This window comes from Capra hircus, chromosome 1 (genome assembly GCF_001704415.2).
Source record: "Capra hircus breed San Clemente chromosome 1, ASM170441v1, whole genome shotgun sequence".
Lineage (NCBI taxonomy): Eukaryota > Metazoa > Chordata > Mammalia > Artiodactyla > Bovidae > Capra > Capra hircus.
Window position 1 is genome coordinate 149,015,359 of NC_030808.1, and position 22,611 is coordinate 149,037,969.

General features: G+C 41.6%; 1 protein-coding gene across 1 annotated transcript in view; it reads right to left on the bottom strand.

The window, feature by feature from the left end:
* The window catches only part of HLCS (holocarboxylase synthetase), a 193,182-nt gene that overhangs the window by 107,359 nt on the left and 63,212 nt on the right, over positions 1–22,611 (bottom strand). The window lies entirely within an intron of this gene.

Genomic DNA, 22,611 nt, shown 5'->3' on the forward strand with positions numbered 1-22,611 from the left:
TCCCCGTGGAAGCGCCCACAGAGCCTCTGCTGCTTTTCGCGCGTGTTTCATTTCTTTGTTGTTGCTGTTGTTTTCAAAGCAAAGGGATATCATTTCAACCCAAGCTTTTTCCAAACACACAGTAAGATGTGATGGAAATCCCGGAACCTTCCATCACTACTGAGCCTTACTCTTCTGATACAGTCTAATAATTCACAATTATTCCCTGTCACTTTAGATGGCATCAGCTGCCACACAGGTTTTTAATACACAGTAAGCAGGTGGCCCTAGCATTCTCTCCTGTATCTCACATCTGGTATTGTACTCCATATAAGGTGCTGAGTCCGACTTTTTAATAAAAATATGGCCTAAGCTTGTAAAAGTTCAAGTAAAATATACCTCTAAAACTGCTGTATTTAATTTCCAGCCATGAAAGTCTAAAATTATTGTAAAATAATACTCAACCTTTTTCATAGATCCGTTCAATGAAGCTTAAAACTACTTTCCTTTCAGAAAGGAAAAGCGCTTCATAACTAACAGCTTCTTGAATTCACATGTGCTGTCTTACTTTTGTGAGCCTGAATTGTAGAAATTTTATAACCTTTCAATCTGGACAAAATTGGTTTGGTTAGTAGTGCAAAGTAATAATACATTGAAGTTTCTGGATAATGGCTGGGGGAAGGGAATGGTAGAGGAAAGGGCAGAAATGCTTACAGTTAAATCAATAACCCTTGACTTGGAGAAATTAGTCTTTTTTCAAAAACGAAATATAAGATTTAAAAGGAAATACACTCAGAAATAAATATACTAACAAACGCTGATGATTATAAACATCATCTTATAATTAAAGAAATAACCATTTCAACCATATTTTACTTCATATGACCTTGGTGTAAAAGTGTGTTGACAAAAATGGTATAGATTTCTGCAAGTTCAAGATGTATTCCTGTATCAGACTAAGTGCAAGTTAATGCATAGCACTAGGTCTCCCCTTCTGCCCGTGAAAGGTGGACTCCCTCTAATCTACATAACTATTTTCATGATTTGAGCAAATCCATAGCGGAAATACAGGGATCCCATTCCTTCGATCATAAACTCCTCGAAAGCAATCTTGCTCTAAGGCAGCTGGTTCTAAATCAAAAGGTAACTTTCATTTCCTTTAAATAATCCAGTTTCATCTTTAACCATCATCTTCAACCACAGATTTTTAAATTGTTACTAAATTGGGTAACCCAGTTGTATTAGATGCTGGCTATAAAACAAAGCCAAGAACTTGAGTAGTTATTTATTTTTTTAAGTGTTCTGCTCTAATGAATTTACTCAATAATAAACATTTCTCTAAAGAACTTTCATCCGAGTGTTTCATTTTTCTATTTTCTTTTTTTGGGGGTAGGAGTGGTTACTATCACCTAGTAAGATGCAAGAATGGCCCCACCAGCCTTTGTAGGGAAACTGGGTCTCTCCAAGCCCAAGGGAAAACGAAATGGTATATCCACTAGGTTGGCAAGCAGTTTAACAAAGGCCATCCAAACTAAAGACACAAGGGTGATGACCCAATTCCCACAGGAGAGAGACCCTGCAAAGTCAGAGTGAGCAGTGTGCCACACAGCCACCGCGATACTGATTCGGGGAGCAAAAGGTGGAGACCAGCTGGCTATCCACTGCGAAGATAATTGCTAAACAGAGTGGCAGGCTCTCGGTGCGGAGGAGCATGCAGTCATTTAAGGAACGCGCTATATATATGGATATATATGTGGATATACGGTAACAGGAAGGCTCCGACGTGCAGAGGTGGACCACAGAAGGGTGAGGTAGCACAAACAGAGAACAGCCCGCCCGGATGCGGTCTCCCCTCCAGGCTGTGCTCTGCCTCCCCTCGCCCTCCTCCTCTCAGGTAGGCTGGCTAGGACCAAGGCTCCCGGCAGCGGGAGGTGAGAGTGGGCCACTGCAGCCACGTGTGCTTCGGAGAAAATTCTGGCCCTCTTTCTCCACCCTGTTGCCCTTCTTGCCGGCTGAAATGGCAGTGACCAGACTGACCTAAGAGGCTACACGTGAAAGATGACAAGCCCCTGTCGGTGGCCGCGTGGAAGACTGCAGCCCAAAGTCCTGGACTAGGTATCCCGGACTACCGCCTAAGGAGGAGCTGAAGGCTTTTCTTCTAAAACCAAATTCTTGTTGGGTCTCTAGGTATCTAGCAACTTAGTCTTTCACCCCAGTGCAGATAAAAAGATATGGTAAGGGTTTTAAAGATACAGTAAGGGTTTTAATGATCTTTAAATAATACTGTATTTAAAAGTCCTAAAGAAAGACAAATCGACCTCCCAACAGTGAAGTCGGAATAAGGAATGGGAGGGTGGGGAGAAGAGACAAACAGGACTAGAGCGGTTGTTAATATTAGTTGTAATTTTTAGTTTTATGAAAAGCAAACATATTCACATGTTGCTTGTATAACTGGAAGCTGATAACAATCTACAGATGGTCCCTGACTAATGATGGCTCAACTTACAATTTTTTGACTTTACAATAGTGCCAAAGCAATATGCACTCAGCAGAAACGATGCTTCAGATTCTGAACTCTTAGCCTTTCCTGAGCCAGCAACGTGCAGTACAACACTCTTCTGTATACCGGGAAGGAGCAGTGAACCACAGCTCCCAGTCACCTACATGATCATGAGCGCAAACAACCGAGGCACTGAGAACCAATCTGTATCCAGACAACCATTCCCTTTTTCACCTCTGTATAATATTCCATGGGCTTCCTCAGTGGAACCTGCCCACAATGCAGGAGACACAGGTTCCACCCCTGGGTCAGACAGATCCCCTGGAGGGGGAAACGGCAACCCGCTCCAGGATTCTTGCCTGGAGAATCCCATGGACAGAGAAGCCTGGCGGGCTACAGTCCACGGGGCCACAAAAGAGCTGGACAAGACTGAGTACACACAGACACACATACACACACACGTAGTATTCCATAAATTATACTGAGATCTTCAGTGCTTCATTATAAAATGGTCTTTGTATTAGATGATGCTGCCCAATGGTAAGCTAATGTAAGTGTCTTGAGCACTGTGAAGCTGGGGTGAAGAACCAAGGGTGCGCCCCTCTGCCTCCTGAGAGTGGGGAGGTTTGCAGCATCCCTCCCTCTCTCTGGGCTGCAGTTTCTTCCCGTGGAAAATCAAGAGACTATATAGGTTGTAGCTGAGCTCTATACCTAGAATTCAAGCCTCAGCTGGAATGTTCTGTGGGGAAAATAATGACTTTTTTTTTTCAATGACCTGAGTCAATTTATTAATGGAAAGATATTTTACATGAGTGTCCTTCGGCCATCTCATGATGTACCAGAAAGAAATTTTCACTTTCCAATCTTATTTCTTTCCTAAGGATTACCCATGCTCACTGCATTTTGTGTTTTCAAAATGTCCTTTGCTTTTCAAAAAGCAATATGAGAACACAAGACACATTTAAGAAGTTTCAAAAAACTCAGAGGGAAAAAATTCTACCTTCAGTAATTCTCATCTATACCAGATACACTTAGTCTTACGACATTATCCACCCCATGAGAAAGTTGCTCTCTGATACACTGAATCCTTATTTTGTGAATACTTCACTTCAAACTTGCTGACATCCTTAATCTTGTGTTTATATCAGCTGAGTTAAAACCACAGCTCTCAGAACTTCAGCAGTACCTCAGGGATCAAATCCAACACTCTTTACTTTTTCTTTTTTTTAAAGGAGGGAGCTAGGATCATTTTATGAACAAGGGAATTTAACTTCTGGGGAAAACCTAGATTGTTGCTTTGGAATCTTTTACAAGTGGAGCAGGAGTAAGAATGGTAGAGAACCCACCTTTAAAATAAAACCTGTGAACCCTATACATGACAGGTTCAAATTGCAGAGAATCTGAACAGAAAAAGTTGTTCTCCATGGTTTTAAAATTAATTCCACACTGAAGCATGTGTGTTTTTTCATTTAAGAGACGCCAGAAACTGATACTGAAGAACTGTCAGTGGCAAGATCCGGCGGCTTTTGTTTTTCTCCCCAGGGCTGCAGTAAGGGGCACAGCCTCTGGCCACCACGGGCCTGCATTCAAACCCTATGGCCCCTCCAAGAATAGCTAGCACCTGGATCTGTGAGGCTCCTTAGATGCACACCGGACTTCCCAAGCAGAGCTAGTGGTGAAGAACCTGCCTGCCAATGCAGGGGACATAAGAGATGTGGGAAGATCCCCTAGAGGAGGGCATGGGAAGCCACTCCAGTATTCCTGCCTGGAGGATCCCACAGACAGAGGAGCCTGGTGGGCTACAGTCCATGGGGCCGCAAAGAGTCGGACACAGCTGAGGGACACAGCACGCATGCACATGCACAGGAGGCTCCTTATTACCACAGAGGTTCTTACCAATGGGCACCATACACAGTGTCAGTAAATGCAACTGTTACTCTCTCATGGCTAGTAGCTACTGACAGCAGCTCTTTTTTTTTTTTTTTTTTTTTTTTTAAGATATTATCCTATGAGCAAACTTTTCCTTCCCATTTCTTAAAATACCTACCCAGATCATTATTAAGTACCCCTATTTTTTAGCTTAAAGAGGGGCCTCAGAACAAAATATCACATTAGGGAAAACATCTTGAGGACTGAATGACAAGAAGACTTTTCAGTAAAAGTATGAGCCGGAGATACAGAAGACGAAAATCCAAACACTAAGAAAAGAACGCTAACTCTTCGTGGGTTCACTGTGACAGTTTTAAGGGACCCGGGCAGAAGGGCCTGGAAAATAGCATCTTAGGGAGAGAAATTGGCACCTACCCTCCACCTCTGGCTAGGGCCTTGGAGAGGTTCTTTTGAGCAATTATGGAGTAAAATTACATCAGAATATACAGTAATGAGAATATTTTAAATAATGAGAACACTGCTAATTACATCTTCCCATTTTAACAGGAGGTCAAAGACTTTACTGCAACCCTGAGACTTTCGGGGTGCCCAGCAGGGAGCCTCCTATTCCGCACACACTTGTAAAGGCCAAGACAGCAGGCGGGATGATATGAGGTGTGAGAAATGAAAACTTTATGTGCAGACAAATTTGGATTTTTTAAATATTTTCACTAGGGGCATAAATAGAAAGAAATTAGACCACTGGGATTTCAGAAAATGAGAATACAGACTGTGATTTTTATTTTAAATTTTAGTACTGAGAATACCCAATACCAAAGGAGTAAATAATTCAGCTAGTCACAAAAAGTAACACTTGAGTCTTAACTGCATACTTTTCATATACCTCAAAGCCATTCTGTTCAAGGGAGAAAATGGTGTGGATTCAAGTAAAAGAAAGAAGAAAAATGTATGAACGCATATATTTCCTTTTATGAGGTGGCTTTGACATACACCTAGGGATACCGAGAGGTTACAGAGATCCAGTTTTCATCAATTTAAAATCATTTAAAATATACTATCATGGATATTTTTTAAAATCTTCCACAGTAATTTACTTGTTATAAAAATACTGGTAACAGCTCATGCAGCTTAGTATCAAAACCCCAAACAACTCAATCCAAAAAGTGGGCAGAAAGTCCAAACAGACATTTCTCCAAAGAAGACATACACATAAGAAGATGCTCTACATCACAAATTGTTAGAGAAATGCAATCAAAACTATAATGAGCTATCACCTCACAGCAGTCAGGATGCCCATCATCAAGAAAAATCTGCAAACAATAAATGCTGGAGAGAGTGTAGGGAAAAGGGAATGCCCCTACATCACTGGTGGGAAGTAAACTGGTACGGCCACTATGGAGAACAGTAAGGAAATCTCTTAAAATACTAGAGCTCCCATAGGATCCAGCAATCCCACGGGGCATACAGACAGAGAAAACCGTAATTCTAAAGGTTGCATGCAACTCCTTGTTCACTGAAGCACTATTTACAACAGCCAGGACATGGAAGCAACCTAAATGTCCATCAACAGAGAGATGGGTCAAGTTGTGGTACGTATACGCAACGGAATAGTCCTCAGGCCACTAAAAAGAATTAAACAATGCCATTTGCAGCAACATGGATGGTCCTGGAGACTGTCATGCTGAATGAAGCCAGACAGAGGACAAATATCATAGGATATCACTTATATGCAGAATCTAAAATAACAGTACAAATGAACCTACTTACGAAACAGAAATTGAGACACAGGTTTAGAAAACAAATTTATGGTAACAAGGGGGAAAGGAGTGGGGGATAAACTGGGAGATTGGGATTGACATATATACACTACCATATATAAAAGATAACTCGATGCTCTATAATGATCTATGTGGGAATGGAATCTAGATGAGAGTGGATATAGGTAAATGTACAGCTGATTCACTTTGCTGTACAGTAGAAACTAACAACTTTGTAAATCAACTACATGGCAATAAAAAATTAATTAAAAAATATTGATATGATATGTTACAGCAAGTATGAAGTTTTAGGACCAAAGAGAGTCTACCATTAATATTCTATCCACCCACTTATTACTTTATGCATTCCAGCATGAACTACAGATATTCCCTCCTTGATAATTAAGCCAGCACTTAACTAGAGCTCAATATTTTAGTTTTTATATAAAATTTATGTGGAATGATTTTTATTATAAGATCTGCTGGGGTTTGGAAAATATATACACTTGTTTTACCTGTTTTGTTAAAAAGACAAAAAACAAAAACATTACCATTAGTCAAGGGGTTCCTCTGGGTTTTTCCCAGCTGATGTCCACCCCATCCCCCAGAGACAATCAATCTTCTGAGCTCCTCCCACCACAGATTAGACTTGCCGGTTCTAGAACTTTGTAAAAGGAAGGCATACAGCAGGTACTATTTTGTGAAGGCTTCCTTGACTGTGCATAAAATTTTCAAAACTGGCACAAGTTGATGCGTGGGTCAGTAGTCTGTTCTTAGTCTGTTTTTTTATTGCCGAGTAATATTCAATTGTATGAATATGCAACAGTGTATCCTATCTATCCTTCTGTTGATGGACTTCTGGGTTGTTTCAAGATATTGACCATGACAAATAAAACTGCTACGAATTAGGCCATACAAGATTTTGCGCAGACACATACTTTCATTTGTCTTGGATAAAGAACCAACAGTCAGACTGCTGGGTCAGAAGGAAAATGCACGTTTGCTCTTAGAAAACAAACAGCCAGGCCATTTTGTCAAGGTGGTCGTAGAATTCTACACTCCCACCAATGATGGGATGTTTGGGAACTGTGAGTTGTTCCATAACCTTGCCAACAGTTATTGAGGTTTTTCGCTATTCTGGTGGGTATGCGTATCTCATGGTTTTAATTTGCATTTTTCTGAAGACAGAAAATGTTGAGAGATGTTTATGTGCTTATTTGGCTGCTGGCATTCTTATTTGTGTGAAGTACTGTTCCAATATTTTAATTGGGCTGTTTGTCATTTTGTTACTGAGTTGCAGAAGTTCTTTATAATTTTGGCGATATCAGCTTTTATAACATATACGTTTTGAAAATATTACCTCCCAGTGTGACTTGAGTATTCATCTTTTATTAGTATCTTTTGATGAGCAGAATATTTTCATTTTCGAGAAGTCTAGTTTATCATTTTTTTTTCTTTAATGATTATTGCTTTCTCTAACCAGTTTTTGAAACCTTTGACCACTCTCAGGTCATGAAGATTTTTATTTTCCTTTACAAGCTTTAAAATTTTAGCTTTTGTGTGAAGGTCTATGATACATGATCACGGTATCTTTATTTATTGAGATCTTCCTTAATCTCAAAATATTTTCTAATTTTTCTTGGGATCTCTTTCTTGATCCATATTATTTAGATTATTTAGATGTGTGTTACTTAATTTTGAAATATTTTTGATCTTCCTAGATACATTTTTGTCGCTAACTTCTAATTTACTTCCATCGTAGACAGAGAGTATGCTCTATGTGATTTCACTTCATTTTCACGGAGACTTGTTTTGTCTCCCTTGTGAATATACCAAGTGCACCTAAACAGAACCTGCAGTCAGCTGGGGGGAGCGTTCTATAAACACCCATTACATGCAAGCGGTGGACAGTGCTACTCAGATCCTCTGTCTTTCATGATTTTTGTTTAGCTGTTTCATCAGCTATTAAAAGAGTGGTGTAAAATTCTTCAACTATGATTGTGGACTTGTGCGTTTTTCTCTTTAATGCTGTTGATTTTTGCAACATGTGTTTTGAAGCTCTCTTATTAGGTGAACACACATTTTTATATCTGGTCAATGAATTGACACTTTTATCATTCTGAAATATCCCTCTTTAGGCTTTCCTAATTCTTTGTCTCAAAGTCTGCTTTATTGGATGTTAACAAAGTCTTATCTTTTCTTATCCTTTTATAAGAAAGGTATATCTTTTCTTATCCTTTTACTTTCAACCTATCTGTCTCTATAATTAAAGTGTTTCTCGAAGACAATATATGCTCTGCTACTGCTAAGTCATTTCAGTTGTGTCCGACTGTGTGCAACCCCATAGATGGCAGCCCACCAGGCTCCCCTGTCCCTGGGATTCTCCAGGCAAGAACACTGGAGTGGGTTGCCATTTCCTTCTCCAATGCATGAAAGTGAAAAGTCAAAGTGAAGTCGCTCAGTCATGTCCGACCCTCAGCGACCCCATGGACTGCAGCCTTCCAGGCTCCTCCATCTATGGGATTTTCCAGGCAAGAATACTGGAGTGGGGTGCCATTGCCTTCTCTGCAATATATGCTCAGGTCTTGCTTAGTTCTTTAAAAGTCCATTCTGACTTAGTTCATTATCCTTTAATGATGGTTTATTACCATTTTGTTCATTTTTTTCCCTTCCAGTTTTTTATTTTGTTTTACTATTCCTTTCTTATCTTTTGTATTCTTTTTTGCTGCCTTCTTTTAGATTATTTGGATATTTTATCTATTGGCCTATTGGAGATAACTCTTTGTCATGCTTTTAGTGGTTACCCTAAAGATTACAATAGGGGCGAATAGAGAACGTAGCATCAACATACATACATTATCAGATGTAAGATGGATAGCTGGTGGGAAGCTGCGGTGTAATACAGGGAGCCCCGCCTACACTCTGGGATAAGCTGGAGGGATTGGATGGGGAGAGAGGAAGGAAGTGAGGGAGGTAGAAGATGTATGTATAATAATGGCTGCTTCAAGTTGTTTTTTAAGAAAACCACTAAGAAATTAGACATGCCAGCAAGTCTGATTTCTTTCTGTAACAAAATTAGCATATAAGTACATATTAGAAGTGTGCGGGACACAGTATATTAGGATTTCAGCAAAACATCTGTTAGAGGTCTAATACAGTATCAGGGGCTAAGAATTAAGGCTTGAGACAAATCTTATAAGTGCTGCTTCCTCCACTTAAATCTTTATGTGGCTCTGATCAAACCAGTTAAATTCTCTAGGCAAGTGAAATTCGCTCAGTCGTGTCCAACTCTTTGTGACCCCATGGACTATACAGTCCATGGAATTCTCCAGCCCAGAATCCTAGAGTGGGTAGCCTTTCCCTTCTCCAAGGGAATCTTCCCAACCTAGGGATCAAACCCAAGTCTCCCACATTGCCGGTGGATTCTTTACCAGCTGAGCCACAAGAGAATCAATAGTGCCCTCATCTCTTAAAATGGAAAGTATAATAGTACCTATATTTCATAGGGTCTCAGTAAAGACTGAATAGGAAAAACCCACACTACCTGCCAGGGAGTAAACACCATATTAACGTCAGCTATTATTACTGCTAAAGCATAACATCTCTGTGGACAAAAGATAAAATAAGGTAAAATGACTATATGACAGTGATAAAATATTATGAATAATAAGAAATATTACTTGCCTCACCCTGTTCAACTTCTATCTATGTCTGCTTTTGTTTTATAATTTTCCAGTTATCCTCTAGGAAAAAAATACTGCTATGGGGTCACTAACAGTTTTGTATAAATCTGTTGGCTCAAAAAGTATGCTTATCATTTACAATAGGAAAACATGAGAAATAACAACAATGCATTCATAGGAGACTACGCAAATAAATTATGATTCATCTATATGTACCCCATGAAAGACATATTTTTAGACCATTTGATTAAGTAAGAAATGTTCATTTCATATACAATATAACCATAATTTCACAAGTGTGTGTAGGAAGATAAAAGACTAATATGTATGAAGTGGATACAGCAAAAGGTTAATGTGATCTTTTTTATAAGTGGTGAGGTTATAGATGATTTTCATCTCATTATAAATTACTGAATTTCCAAGTTCTCTATAATGAACAAGAATTCTTCTTATAGTTGAAAAATATTTTGATAAAAATAAAATAGAGTAGTTTTATGCACCATGACTGGCTTTCCATCAAGGTTTCTGGTCCTTCAGACCCAAAGCTTTGATCTCCAACAAGGCTGAGCACCAAAGATGGCTAAGTCCTTGGACAGCAAGGAGATCCAACCAGTCCATCCTAAAGGAAATCAGATATGAATATTCATTGGAGGGACTGATGCTGAAGCTGAACTCCAGTACTATGGCCACCTGATGTGGAGAACTGCCTCATTTGAAAAGACCCTGATGCTGGGAAAGATTGAAGGTGGGAGGAGAAGGGGACAACAGATGGTTGGATGGCATCACCGACTCAATGGACATGAGCTTGAGCAAGCTCTGGGAGATAGTGGAGGACAGGGAAGCCTGGTGTCCTGCAGTCCATAAGGTCACAAAGAGTCAGACATAGCTGAATGACTGAACAACAACAATGGAGATATAAAGAAATATTTATTAAGGAAGATGCTTAGAGAAAAGACAGCATGGGGATTTTAAAAGGCCATACTAACTATCTTTAAATATCTTAAACTATCTTACCTCATTAACAAATATCTTAACTCTCATTTTTAGGGGCTTCCCTGGTGGCTCAGAGGTTAAAGCGTCTGCCTCCAATGCGGGAGACCTGGGTTCGATCCCGGGGTCAGGAAGATCCCCTTGAGAAGGAAATGGCAACCCACTCCAGTATTCTTGCCTGGAGAATCCCATGGACAGAGGAGCCTGGTGGGCTACAGTCCACGGGATCGCAAAGAGTCGGACACGACTGAGTGACTTCACTTTCACTTTCACTAACTCTCATTTGGGAGAAATTGGGTCCATGGCCAGATTTCCTTTTTGAAATGAGATGGGTTTAAAAAGACCCATCCTGGAAGAGAGCACTATGCTAAGGTGACTGGGATGAACTACCCCGAGTTACAAGAAGCCAACACATATCCATTAACTGAACAAATGGGAGGAGTCTGGTCACCATCAGGTGCTCTGACACACCCAAAACAGTGCAAAGGGTGTTTGGGCACTGAGGAGCAGGGGCCTCCCTGATAGCGCAGTTGGTAAAGAACCTGCCTGCACTGCAGAAAACTCCTGTTTGACTCCTGCTTTGAGAAATCCTCTGGAGAAGGGATAAGCTACCCACTCCAGTATTCTGAGGATTCCCTTGTGGCTCAGCTGGTAGAGAATCCACCTGCCAATGCAGGAGACCGAAGTTCGACCCCTGGGTTGGGAAGTTCCCTGAAGAAAGGAATGGCTACCCACTCCAGTACTCTGGCCTGGAGAATTCGGACATCTCTCAGATCAAAGAGTTCTGTGACACACTCTTGATCTGATTTCAGGCGTGAAAGTGAAAGTTGCTCAGTCATGTCCGACTCTTTGCGACCCCATGGAATAGTCCATGGAGTTCTCCAGGCCAGAATACTGGAGAGGGTAGCTGTTCCTTTCTCCAGGGGATCTTCCCAACCCAGGGATGGAACCCAGGTCTCCCGCATTGCAAGTGGATTCTTTACCAGCTGAGCCACCAGGGATGTCAAATCTTCATCCTATCCCAACTATGAAAACTCCATGCTGAAAAGTGTTGGTCTGTTTCATGGCAGTTTCCCAAGTGCCAGAAAAAAGTGAAACTGCCTGTCATCTTATAATCTTATAAGGATGATTTATCTCTACCCACCTAGAGGGAGTTCTCCAAGAACACCTCTAAGGACCCTGAACACTTGGGAGGCACTTACAGCACCAAAAAGAAGAAATAAGAAGGCAAGGCAAGGGAACAGAAGGGAACCAAACCTAAACCAAGACCTACAGGAAGCATTTTAAATGACCCTCTAAACCAAAACCGATTTCCAGTAAGACTAGCTCCACATTCTAGATTTACAACCCTGGTTGGCAGCAACCAACTTTCTCATATCAACTCCGCAGGTAACAAAGGATGTCAAAAATCAAGTGACATTTCCTTTGGTTTAAATTTTTAAAAGAGAAGGTGCCACAGCATCTTTTCAGAAGTAGGATGGAAACTAAAGATTACATATTTGAAACTCCAGGAAAGAAGGGAGGAAGCAACAACTTGCATAAATCCTCCAGTTCAAACTCCCCACCATTGTTCAAGCAAATGTGACCCACACTGCTATTCCGGGCAGTTTCTACACCATATTAATGATTCAAACAAGCTTTAATGAAATCTCAAAATCTGAAATGTTAGACAAGACCTCACCTGGGACAACTGCAAACCTGCCAAGCTCCTCCTCTGCCACTTCCACCACTGCCTCCCAGCCACTGCGCCTCCCTGCCCACTCCTAAGGCTTCTGTGAACGGAGGAACACCCACCACAGCTCTCTACTCCATGGTATTATCCCCTCTTAGAGTCTGGGTGTTTGAAATGGAAGCAATTCCAGCAGAGATTTTTCCTCTCAAATACCATTCAACACTTTGCCAACAAAAGTACCTATAGTCAAAGCTATGGTTTTTCCAGTAGTCATGTACGGATGTGAGAGTTGGACCATAAAGAAGGCTGAGAACTGAAGGATTGATGCTTTTGAATTGTGGCAATGGAGAAGACTGCTGAGAGTCCCTCAGACAGCAAGGAGATCAAACCAGTCAATCCTAAAGGAAATCAACCTTGAATATTCATTGGAAGGACTGATGCTAAACCTGAAACTCCAATACTTTGGAGCAGACTCACTGGAAAAGACCCTGATGCTGGGAAAGACTGAGGGCAAGAGGAGAAGGGAGCAGCAGAGGGTGAGATGGTTGGATGGCATCACTGACTCAATGCACATGACTGAGCAAACTCCAGGAGACAGTAAAGGACAGGGAAGCCTAGGGTGCTGAAGTCCATGGGATCACAAAGAGCTGGACACGACTGAGTGACTGAACAACAACTAATTGGAGACATCTGAATAACCACCTGGATAATCAGCCCCAGGGACAAAAGCTGCTTAATTTTAACAAGGGCACCAAACCTACCCAGGTTTCTCTGGATTCCAGAAGGGAGCCACAGTTACTCAGTTACCACGATTATTAGTCTGGAGAAGTCAGGAAACACTGAATGATGCTGAGTGTTCTGAAAAATACACGTAGGTTTTGACATGATATCTAAACAACCAAAGAAACATGGCGTAATCCACTTTCATTACACAGTCCAATCTCCTGCAGAAGGCTTAAAGAACTTGTCTCAAAAGAGAGAAACTTAAGTCTCCATTGCCTTAAGTCCTTTTGGAATGAGGCTGGGTATAAATAGACCAACCAGTCAGCCTGCCATTAAGATATAAGATACCGGAGAGTTACTCCCCAGTCAGCAGGGCCTGAGTGATCATTGTAAAGGTTTTGGCCAGTGGGCTTGGCACCCGGGGAGCTTCCCGGGTGGCAGAATCCACCTGCCAATACAGGAGACATCCTTGGTTTAGAAGATCCCCTGGAGAAGGCGATGGCTACCGACCCCAGTACTCTTGCCTGGGAAATCCCAGGGACAGAGGAGCCTGGTGGGCTACGGTGCATGCGGTCACGGACGTGACTGAGAAACTGCACACACTTGACACCCACGCACTGAGGGACCTAGACTCCAAGAAGACTTCCCAGTCCCATTTGCACAGCAGGATATTTCATTTAAAGGGGGTTTTGGCTTTGAAAAGGAAAGAAAATGAAGCTTCAGATCTAGCACAACCTTATCCTTTTACAGAGGCCCAGAGAGGTTGAGTGCTTTACCCAAAGTCACACAGATAGTACGTCAAAACGGCACAAAGTTCCAGCCTAAGTTTCCAGGGTTGTTGAACACCGTTCCACACCGTTCACCGTTTCTTACATTCTGAAGTAAATTCTCTGTACCCACATGATCTAATTTTAACGGTGAAAACCCCACTGGCATCCAGGTGACCTCCAGAAAAAGAGGAGTGCAGACCTTACCGTAACTCCTTCCCCTTCTGTTGTCTTCTCTACCCTTCTCACATCTCAAGGAAATACCTCCCTGCCAAGCAATGACTTCATCACTCTCCTTCTCGCTAATTTGAATACTCTTGTGGGAGAGCCAAACAAAAAACGAAAATGATGAATGACTCCTTGTGCAACGCAGAAAAAATGTGGTGTTTGGGATCTCGACGTGATGGAATACCCCTCATGCAGAAACAGAACATGCTTCTGTCCAAAACAAAGATGCAGAAACGAGAGTATTTCAGAGCTCCAAGGGCGTCTGGCCAAATGGTAAGTGTGCAGAAGACTTTAAAGGGCCAGATGAAAGCAAATCAACCCTCACCTCCAGAACAGGTAAGTGTTTTATTTGAAAGAAAAACAGCAGTTTTTCTAAGTAAATCACAGAGCCAAGTCAGGGGAGAAACAGTAGAAGGGGAGGGGGATGCTAAAATGGGGGAAAGAAAAATATCTGCTTGATTATCCAACACATTCACCGATTTTTACCAACATAAGGTTTTTAACCCAGAGCTCAGCCTTCATTTTCTCATCACATACATACAGGTAAGCGGTCACACTGCAATTACCATGAACACTAAATTCTAATGATATTTAAAATCTTTTCCACATAGGAGTTAATGTTAATTCATAAGCTGAATTTTGTGGGTTTTCTATGTGTTTAGAGAGGTTTTTAAATTAATCACATATTTGAGGTATAACACGATGTAAAATTAAGGTACACATGGTAATCCACCACATTTATATACTGTAATATCCTTGCCACTGCAGCAATAATTAGCAGTTCAATCATGTGACCTAACTATCATTTCTTTTTAGTGACTAGAATAATTAGATTCTGGTCTCTTCCAAGTCTGATGATTATAACACAATATTGTTGTCTACAGCCACTATACTGTACGTAAGATCTCTACTCAGAGCAAATCTGTATCCTTAAGAAACAAACCCCTACCCTCCAGCTCCTGATAACCACTTCTTTACTGTGTTTATGAGTCTGGCTTTTTTTAAGATTCCACATACAAATGATATCAGACAGTACTTGTCTTCCTCTGTCTGCCTGACCTCACTTGGCATAATGTCCTCAAGGTCTAGCCATACTGCTATATAATCAAGTCTTTAAAATGCTGTTTTCTTGTCATACATATCTTGTTGCATTAGAACCCCGGATCATATCCTCAATCTTCATTTTTGCTATTTCCAGAGAGGTGGCCATCAGCTGTCTCCGTATGAGAAAAGCGCCCATCTTAGTTGGCATGCAGAGAGGAGTTTTAAACCAGCACTTGCTGGCCAACCTGTTCCATGTCAGAAGCTGTCCCACAGGCTGTTTATGCTTCCCTTTGACCTCTGAGACATGACTGGCTCTCCTGAATGGGCATCACTACAGTTTAGCCATTTTTTTTACAATGAGAAGTCATGAAATTTGCCCCAGACCAGTAGCCAGTGAAACTCCACTGCCTGTTCTGCCATCAGTATCCCATGCTGGCCCAGGGTACAAGCTCACTCTGGATGCCCTAACATCATCTAAATGGCCCTGTTGCTAACAAATAACTCCTCTGCACTTTACAACGATAGCAGGAAACATCCCACGTGTCAGAAGACTCAACTCCCTTCTAAATTTCAGTCAAAACTCTTGGCTTTCTCCCTAAGGTAAAACTGGACTGAGATTTTTAAGGGACCTCCATACGGTTCTCCATAGTGGCTGTACCAATTTACATTCCCACCAGCCTTGTCTCCACACCCTCTACCAGCATTTACTGTTTCTGGATTTTTGGGTGAGGGCCATTCTGGCTGGCGTGAGGTAATATTTCATTGGAGTTTGCTTTCTTTAAAAAAAATAAATTTATTTATTTTTAATTGGGGGATAATCAATTTACAATATAGTGTTGGTTTCTGCCGTACATCAACATATTGTTAGCCGGCTATACCCCAATACAAAGCAAATAGTTTATAAGGGAAAAAAAAAACAAATCTGGACTGAGATTAAAAAAAGAAAACTTTTGTCACATTTATTGCCTTTTCTAGCCCCAAACCTTGCTTTACCTTGTGTCATCTTTTGTGGTCCTTTATTACTGGTTTAAATATAACCAATAAGAGACATTCATACTAAATCAAATATAGTATAAAATCAAGCAATTCTGCAGAGTAACAGATATCTGAGATGTTTGAGGAAAATCAAGAGAATGAAACAGTATCAAATCCATGCAAAAGATCTGGAGGAAGATACAGATAATACACAAGGCAAATCCATGGGACTAATAAATACCTTCAGACTGTTGAATTTTGGGCTTTTTTGAATTGACTATCATTTTCATATGTCACAAGAGTCAATTAAGTCAAATAATTTTAAGGATTAAGATTTAAATAAAGAGAAAGTTTGGTTTAAAAAAGAGAGAGTGAACTGGCTACACACGTTGTAAGGGAACCACAACTATGTTTTCTCATCTTTCCAGAAAAGCTCAACTCAAACAACACATTTTTCGCAAAACAATAACCACTGAGGAGCCATTGTGCCTCTGGTACAATGAGAAAAAATTGTCAAAATCTTCAATAAAAACTCCACCCCAAGGAAACGCACATCAAGAACCCAAGTCAAGCTGACCATGATTTGCTTCACTGATGCTCACAGCACCGCCACCGGAAGAATGCATTGGTCAAAAAAGGAATCATATCTAAAATCTAAGGAATAACGAGAATTCAACAACATGAGCTACGCACTAAGAGCGAAGCAGACATTTCACATACATCCTCACCCTATCCTGGAGCTGAACAGGGGCTCCTGGAAGGAAAGTCCCACATCTACTCTATTCCCCACTGGGTCCCAGAGCCTAGTGCAGAGTCCTGCACACAGCTGGTGCTGAAGAGAAATTAGCTGAGGGACTGAACTGGGAAAGAAAAGAGAAGTTAAAGAGCTGAGACTATTACCAGCTACTTCACATAGACAAGGAAATGGAAGCTTGAAAGGTTACTGATTTGCCTGAGGTTACTCATGCGGCAAATGATGGACCTGCAATTCCAACCCAGGGCAGCAATATTCCTCATTAAGCTCTAAGCCTCTAGGTCAACCAAGATATTCGATCCTCAGTCATGGGAAATGAGCGAGCACAGGAAACTAGGCAGTTTCTGGAAATAGGGTCTGTGCTGTGCTGCGCTGCGCTTTAGTCCAACTCTTTGTGACCCTGTGGACTGCAAACAGCCAGGCTCCTCTGTCCATGGGGATTCTCCAGGCAAGAACACTGGAGTGGGTTGCTGCGCCCTGCTCCGGGGGAATCTTCCCAACCCAGGGATCAAATCCTGGTCTCCCACATTGCAGGTGGATTCTTAACCCATCTGAACCACCAAGGGAAGCTCACCATAGGATCTAGGTTTACCAAAAAGTCTGGCATACCCTCAAAGATTAAGACTGCCACCCACCACTGAGAACATGCAAAAGACTGTGCTTTGAGTTTAGAGAAGGGTCCAGGGGAAGAGCTTCCAAGCACAGCAGACTGTCCGACATGTCCCTGAAGTGCTTCATCATCACAAGGTATCGGCTTGATGGTCAAGTTCAGTCTCTCTTTTCTATACAGTAAAATGTGGAGACCTTTCAGGTTGTTAAACATTGTTCAACATGGAGAGGCAGAAAGAAGGTCCAGTTCTAATGAAAATGCTATCTAAATAGAACACACTGTCATTACCACAGAATGGCAAGCATCATAATAATTTTGCCCTACTGAAAAAAATAAAATCAGTTAAAAAATGTAAACTAAACATCCCAAAACACTAACAATTAATATGGAATCATTTCTGGAAAACAATAGACCATTTTAACATTTGATTTCAGAAGTTTTGCATGTGAAAGGTTAACTTATTCAGGTGTTGAGTTGAGACCAAGAAAACAAAAGCATTTGATAGAGAATTGGCTAGAGTAACTCTTCAGGCGTGACCAGCGGAGTCAAAGGCTGGAGTTATACTATAAACCTTAATTTAGAAGTAAACATTAAAATAAAGGTCTCTTTAAATTCTCCAATAATTTTCACTTTAAAAGTACAAAGTTGGCCCATAAAAAAGCTCACGCTAATTTATTTCAAAGCAATCAACTTCTTAAAAACCCTTTATTTCACAATTAGGCTAACATCCCATTAATTTGGGACACTTACCAACGTATTTATCCCTTGCTCATTACCTATGTGCACATTAAGAGTATACCGATAACACAATACAGGCATTAATATGTAAAACATCAACAAAAGCCATCTGGAAAGCTAATGAATAATCAAGGGATTTCAAATTAAACTACAGAATTTTCCCTTAGAATCTTTAGGACAACACTGTCAAGTTCAATCTATTCACTTCGCCTCCAGAATCAATTTTTCAAACTTTATGACAGGTCTAATCGCTTCCACCTGTGCCTCTAGCTTGACTCTTGACTGGCATGCTACCAGCCAGGGTGGAAATGTAGACAAAGACCCCTATTAGGATCCGGCTGTTTCTCTACTGTGAGGTCACTCAGCCATTAAATTAGTTCCAGCCCAGTTTCTGTCCTCTCAGGCCTCCACTTGTGGGGAGGAGGGTGCGCAGTAGAGCGAGTTAGGGGAGCAGAGTCAGAAGAGACGAAAGGCGGAAAGAGATGTTAGGGGCTGACTGGACACGTATGCGAAGGGCGGAAGGAGATGTTAAGGGTTGACGGAACACGTATGCGAAAGGCGCAAGGAGATGCTGGGGCTGACTGGCCACGTATGCGAAGGGCGGAAGGAGGTATTAGGGACGGACGGGACACATATGCGAAAGGCGTAAGATGTTAGGGGCTGTGGGACACGTATGCAGAGAGGTGACAACCTGGGACTGGCCCCAGACTGTGACACAAAAAAACAGTATCATTCTTAAACGATGCTGGCTCTTCTCCCGTGTGCGATTTCCCCCAAATACGTTTTAGTGACTTGAGTGGATTGTTTCTCCTTGTCGTTCTCTCCGCTTGGAGAAAGTCCACCGTCTCCCATACAAGGTTTCCTCAAAGGACGCTCGCTGAAGCTAGTTCACAGAACCACTTCGGCCCTCTAAATGCCTTGGAAGTTACTGAGAGCCAGGAAGGTGGGCAGGGTATAGGATTCTGACTCCAGGATCACTCCATTCAGAGGAGCTCAAGTGTTTCTGATGCCCAGATCATATAACTGAGGCGAGCAAGGCCCAAGAGGGTGAGAATGCCAAGGTCACAGAGCTAGCTGGTGATGAAATCTTCAGGTCCAGTGTTTCTCTCTATTAGACAGTGAACTTGACGCGTGACACCGAAACTGCTCCAAAACTTCACTGATCAGTCTGCTCTTCACCCAGCGCCATGTTATGTGCTGTGACCACTTCTCTCTGTCTGCCCAAACTCCCAGGCTCAGACCAAGAAGAGGTGCACAGGCGTGTGTGCATGAACTGAGTGTGCCCTGGGAACCACTTCCTCCAGGGCACTGTGAGGTTAGGGCAGTACACTCCCCGCTTTCTCTCCCCAGTGCCTAACACAGGGCCTGGCATACAGCAAGCACTCCATAAATGCTTACTCCACTGTAGGATGAAGGCAAACTTAAGCGTGAAAAATCAAGGGACTTCAACAATGGTAAGAAAATAAACCTACTTAACAAAATCTAAATTATTCTTTACAAATTAAAACAAAACAAAACCAGCCCATGTGTGCAAAGAGAATCAGTATGAATGAGTTTATCTGGCTCACCACACACTGTGGCTTCACACCTAAGCTGTTTCAATCTCTTATCACTGAACTATCGCTCAAATAAAAGACAACCGCACAATTACCATAATGGCTCAGTTACCCTAAGCCTGCGCTCCAAGGTCTAGTTTTCCCCTTCCTGCCTTCCCTAAGCATTGACGGTCAATCAATGCTTATCACGAGATTCCACTAAATGTGCAGCGCTCTGGACCAAACCAGGTCAGAGAGCACCTGGAGGCACTTGTCCAGTAGTGAGGAGGGCTGAGCACTGGCCGATCCACACCCCCTTGTCTGGGACCCCACCACCAGCGGTAGCTCACATCTTCAAATGGCTTCCCAGGTCTGCAGCCACAGGACTTAGCACAGAACACAGTGAAGGTTCCCTGGTCCAGACACAAGACTAAACCCATGGCCCTGGTGGGACTCTTCCCAACCAGCTGAGCTAACTGGTCACAAGAAAAGCTATCAGGAAATAACTCAGGGGGAAAAGAAAGATTGTCTAAGTGAACCGAAATCAGAATTTACCTTGTGTTACCCTGACCATCAGGTAGAAAATGCATTTCGTGGTTAGAAATACATGTTTAAAAAAAAAAAGCCTGGGGTGGGGGATTCAGGGTGAAATTAAACTCTTCCAACCAGACTTGGTTGGGTGGCTTGCCATGTCAGACTATCCGGGAAACAGCACTCGCTCACGTGGTTTTTGCTCTTTATTACAGGAGGGCGAGTCCTCAGGGCCATCAAACACTTTGATGTTATCAGCAAGCCACTCCCTCATTTCCCTCTGCTCTTCCTTGTCCTCAGAGCTCCTTCCCCTCTACAGACCCACTGGCCAAGCTTTAACTGGGGCAGGAGGTGACGGTGGTGGTGGTTCACGGCTTCAAGACCAGCCTGCTCCCCTGACAGGAGATCAAATGAAAGCTTTCGGTGCTACCTCAGTGTCACAGTAGCTTAAGCTTGGCTTGTGGTCAAAGAAGCACACACAGCCTCCAACAATTTGTCCAAAGAAAAAGGTCCAAATCCTCCTGGATTCGTAATAACATAAGAAAGTTACCTCTAATGACACTGAATAAGCAGCGAAATAAAACCAGAGTTACCTGAAAATAACTTTCCAACTATGATTTTAACTTTTGCAAGCAATGGGGCCATCATGATGTATTATATACTACTTAAAGGCCTCCTGCTAATTTTTTAGCAGCCTGACAAACAGAAAGTACAAACAGAAGTTAGAAAGACTTCTAACTGCCCTCTAATATCTGCCCTCCTCTCCTCCTGGTTAACAGAAACCTAATTTTCAGTAGATTCATCGATGCCAAGTACAAAGATGGCATTTATTTCCTAGTCATCCTTGGAGGTAAATATGGTCATGTTTAGCCCTGGGAGATGAACAAAAACATCATGAGCAACTTCTGAAAGAGCCCATATGTGGACATGCCCCAATTTACACTCTCCTTTGCTCACCAGGTAAAATGAGAGAGAATATAAAAGCTTGGGTTACCTCTTGGCACCTACCCTAGCAAGGTACCCACAAGCCCTCTTGGCAACTCACTGCCCACTGCCCAAACCCAGCAACCATAATCTCAATGTTTCAAGATTGCCCCAATACAAAATATTCTTCACTATTGTCTGCAAAAATGGTCTGAAAGTGCCAATGTTTTTCCATCTGAATTTCGCCTCCCAAAAATTTTTTGTTAAATATTCTGTCTGATTTTTTATTGGCAGATATGATTAGAATGGGTCACCTTTTTGATATAATAGTGTGCACTGGAGTAGCAAAAGATTATCATAGAGTTTGTACAAGCAAGCAATAATTGCTCCTTACAAATACAGGCTTTTTGTTCTCTATGGGAACACCAAAGATTGGGGAGTGGAGGCAGGAGACAATGGCAACATTGAAATTAAAAAAAAAAAAAAACACAAAACAACTCGGGAGACAAGACCTATTCATTGCCATTGCTCATATTCCCCTTTCCACTTTGTCTCCTCACTGCTAATTCCCCTATAGTAACGCTGTTTCTACATCCTGTACATACACTAAAATTGCTGTTCCCATGACTGAGCATGGGAGTCACGAAATCCTAAAATTATCTCATCAGCTTATATCAACATACTAGCAAATTCCAGAAATTATTGTTCAGAAGAAAAGCCAAAATATTTCCATACGTTCCACATGCTGAATTATGTATCTGCCTAATTATGCGGTTCCACAGGTGAAAGTGCCCAGAAACCATGAAGGGGGTGGGGGATTTTGCAGTCTTAACGTTCCTCAAATTTTAGTCCCATGTTGAAGGAAGATTCATGCCCTCTATAACCCTACTTTTTAAACTATCTCAACATAAAAGTATTAATTAATAGAGACTAATTGGAGTTTAAAATTAACCTTTCATCTGTTTCCCATTGTTTAACCTTTAATCAAAGTCCATGAAACAGAAGAAATAAGAAGGAAAACTTGAAATAAGACTGAATTTCCAACATCCCAGTGGGATTACAGAGTGCTTTAAAAATGCATTGGATAGCAACATACCAAAACAGGTACGTACAAAGCTCCTGTTTATTTCAACTGAACACAGCTTACATGGTTCAAATTTGCTATGCTAATACTCTGCAAACATCTTAAACTGGTTATAACATCTCAACGCTAGTTACAACAGAGTAAAATGGCAACGTGAACAATAGCGCCACCTGTCAAACACCTTTTTTTCATAATATTGTTTTTCCCAAAGACATTATGAAAGGTCA